The 3,585-nt window shown below is 41.4% G+C and overlaps 1 pseudogene; it reads left to right on the top strand.

Moving 5' to 3' along the window:
• The first annotated feature begins 537 nt into the window (after positions 1-537).
• Positions 538-619, top strand: LOC116581171 (annotated as a pseudogene).
• Positions 620-3,585: the final 2,966 nt, after the last annotated feature.

The following is a 3,585-nucleotide window of genomic DNA, read 5'->3' as shown; positions in this document are numbered from 1 at the left end:
CGAGGATGCGGAGAGAGGGGAACCCTCCTACACTGTTGGTGGGAATGCAAGCTGGTCCAACCACTCTGGAAAACAGTGTGGAGGTTCCTCAAAAAACTGAAAATAGAGCTACCCTATGACCCAGAAATTGCACTACTGGGTATATATCCTAAAGATACAAACGTGGTGCTCTGAAGGGACACGTGCACCCGAATGTTTATAGCAGCAATGTCCACAATAGCCAAACTATGGAAAGAACCTAGATGTTCATCAACAGATGAATGGATAAAGAAGATGTGGTAGATATACACAATGGAATACTATGCCATCAAAAGAAATGAAATCATGCCATTTGAGACGACGTGGATGGAACTAGAGGGTATCATGCTTAGTGAAATAAGTCAATCAGAGAAAGACAACTATCATATGATCTCCCTGATACAAGGAAGTGGAGATGTAATGTCGAGGGTTGGGGGAGTAGGAAAAGAAAAAATGAAAGAAGATGGGATTGGGAGGGAGAGAAACCATAAAAGACTCAATCTCAAAAAACAGACTGACAGCTTTGCGCAGTGGCAGTATCGTAGCCAATGAGGTTTATCCAAGGCGCGATTATTGCTAATTGAAAAAACAGACTGAGGGTTGCTGGGAGGAGGGTGGACGGAAGAGGGTAGTGGGAATATGGACACTGGGGAGGGGATGTGCTATGATGAGTGCTGTGAAATGTGTAAACCTGTCGATTCACAGACCTGTACCCTGGGGATAAAAATGCATTGTATGTTTATTTAAAAAATAAATAAATAAATATTTTTTTTAAATAGAATTAAATTTAAAAAAATAAGAAAATCTAAATCCAGCAGGAAAAGAGAAATAATAAAGATCAGAGCAGATGTAATGGAGGAAGACAAAAAAAAATGGAGAAACATACCATGCTCATGGATTGGAAGAACAAATATTGTGAAAACGTCTATGCTACCTAAAGCAATCTACACATTTAAAGCAATCCCTATCAAAATACCATCAATGTTTTTCAAAGAAATGGAAAAAATAATCCTAAAATTTTTATGGAACCAGAAAAGACACCAAATATTCAGAGGAATGTTGATAAAGAAAACCAAAGTTGGTGGCATCACAATTCCAGACTTCAACATCTATTACAAAGCTGTACTTTGTAATAGACTATATCAAGACTATAATTGTACTGGCACAAATACAGACACATAGATCAATGGAACAGAAAAGAAAACCCAAAAATGGACCCTTAACTCTATGGTCAACTAATCTTCAACAAAGCAGGAAAGAATGTCCAATGGAAAAAAGACAGCCTCTTCAACAAAAGGTGCTGGGAAAATTGGACAGCCACATGCAGAAAAATGAAACGGGACTATTTCCTTACACCACACACAAAAATAGATTCAAAATGGATGAAAGACCTCAATGTGAGACAGGAATCCATCAAATCCTGAGGAGAACACAGGCAACAACCTCCTCGACTTCAGCGGCAGCAACTTCTTCCTAGAAACATCACCAAAGCCAAGGGAAGCAAGGGCAAAAATGAACTACTGGGCCTTCATCAAGATCAAAAGTTTTTGCACAGCAAAAGAAACAGACAACAAAACCAAAAGACAACTGACACAATGGGAGAAGATATTTGCAAACGACATATCAGATAAAGGGCTAGTATCCAAAACCTATGAAGAACTTACAAACTCAACACCCAAAGAACATAATCCAATCAAGATATGGCAGAAGACATGAACAGACATTTCTGCAAAGAAGACATCCAAATGGCCAATAGACACATGAAAAAGTGTTCAATATCACTCAGCATCAGGGAAATATAAATCAAAACCACAGTGAAAGACTACCTCACACCAGTCAGAATGGCTAAAATTAACAAATCAAGAAATGACAGATGTTGGTGTGGATGCAGAGAAAGGGGAACCCTCCTACACTATTGCTTGGAATGCACGCTGGTACAACCACTCTGGAAAACAGCATGGAGTTTCCTCAAAAAGTTGAAAATAGAGCTACACTATGTAGGACACAGCAACAACACTACTGGGTATTTACCCTAAAGATACACATGCATGGGGCGCCTGGGTGGCTCAGTGGGTTAAAGCCTCTGCCTTTGGCTCAGGTCATGATTCCAGGGTCCTGGGATCGAGCCCCACATCGGGCTCTCTGCTCAGCGGGGAGCCTGCTTCCTCCTCTCTCTCTCTGCCTGCCTCTCTGTCTACTGTGATTTCTGTCTGTCAAATAAATAAATAAAATCTTTAAAAAAAAAAAAAAAAAAGATACACATGCAGTGATCCGAAGGGGCACGTGCACCCGAATGTTTATAGCAGCAATGTCCACAATAGCCAAACTATAGAAAGAATCTAGATGTCCATCAACAGATGAATGGATAAAAAAGATGTGGTATATATATAAAATGGATTACTATCCTGTCATCAAAAAAATGAAATCTTGCCATTTGCAAAGACATGGATGGAACTAGAAGGTATTATGTTAAGTGAAGTAAGTTAATCAGAGAAAGACGATTATCAGATGATCTCTCTGATATGAGGAATTTGAGAGGCAGGGCAGGGGCTCGTGGGGGATGAGGGGAGGGAAATGAAACAAGATGGGATTGGGAGGGAGATAAACCATAAGAGACTCTTAATCTCAGGAAAGAAACTGAGGGTTGCTGGGGGTGTGGGAGGGAGGGATCGGGTAGCTGGATTATGGACATGGGGGAGGGTGTGTGCCATGGTGAGTGCTGTGAAGTGTGTACGACTGATGACTCACAGTCCTGTATCCCTGGGGCAAATAATACATTATATGTTAATCAATTTTAAATAAAAAGATATGTCCTGTTTTGGGTGGACAAAACTGTAGGTCCATAGCCTTTCCTGGGGACGAGAGATATGCCTCTATTTTTGCTTCCAAACTCCCTGTGCTCTAGGGCCAGAGGCTCACTTCACCAGCAGCCTGGGGAATTTTTATGTCCTGAGCATGAGACTGTTCTTCCTCTGCTCCCTTCTTCCTTTTCTGCAGAAGGATTGATGAATTTAGTTCCATAGGAATTCTCTCTGCTTGCTGACAGGATAGCACCCAGCCAATGGGCTTGTGTTTCCAGCAGGGGCGGTAGGAAACAGTCACTGTGTTCTGCAAATGGGCACTGCCAGAACAGCCATTGCCTGATGCTGCTGAGAATTCCATTAACATACCCTCCTGCCAAGTCCCTCTTAGCGGACAAAGGAAGGGAAGGAGCAGTTTCATATCTATTTGCATGTGATCACCATTTTACCGCTTGGTAACTGGCAGGCAAAACAGAATTTCATCTCTGGGCTCAATCAAGGACTTTGCGAAGTCACTACCAGGAAAACTGGGGCTTGTGCCATATTTCAGGACAAATCTGTACGCTCCCTTCTAACTGCCCTATTGCAGGTGGTTGCCACTTTGGCATTTATGGGCTGATGGGCCAAAGAACAAAAGCCAAACATGTGAAGAAGGGGCATATTTCCAAATAAAATCTTGCCATAAGATCATTTGGTGACTTAACATAAAAATTTGGATTTCTGTCCATCTTGGCCAGCATTATTACTGTATAAAGTTGAATAAGAT

The sequence above is a fragment of the Mustela erminea genome, chromosome 1, assembly GCF_009829155.1.
Source record: "Mustela erminea isolate mMusErm1 chromosome 1, mMusErm1.Pri, whole genome shotgun sequence".
In the NCBI taxonomy this organism is placed as follows: Eukaryota; Metazoa; Chordata; class Mammalia; order Carnivora; family Mustelidae; genus Mustela; species Mustela erminea.
This window is presented reverse-complemented; position numbering and strand designations above follow the sequence as displayed.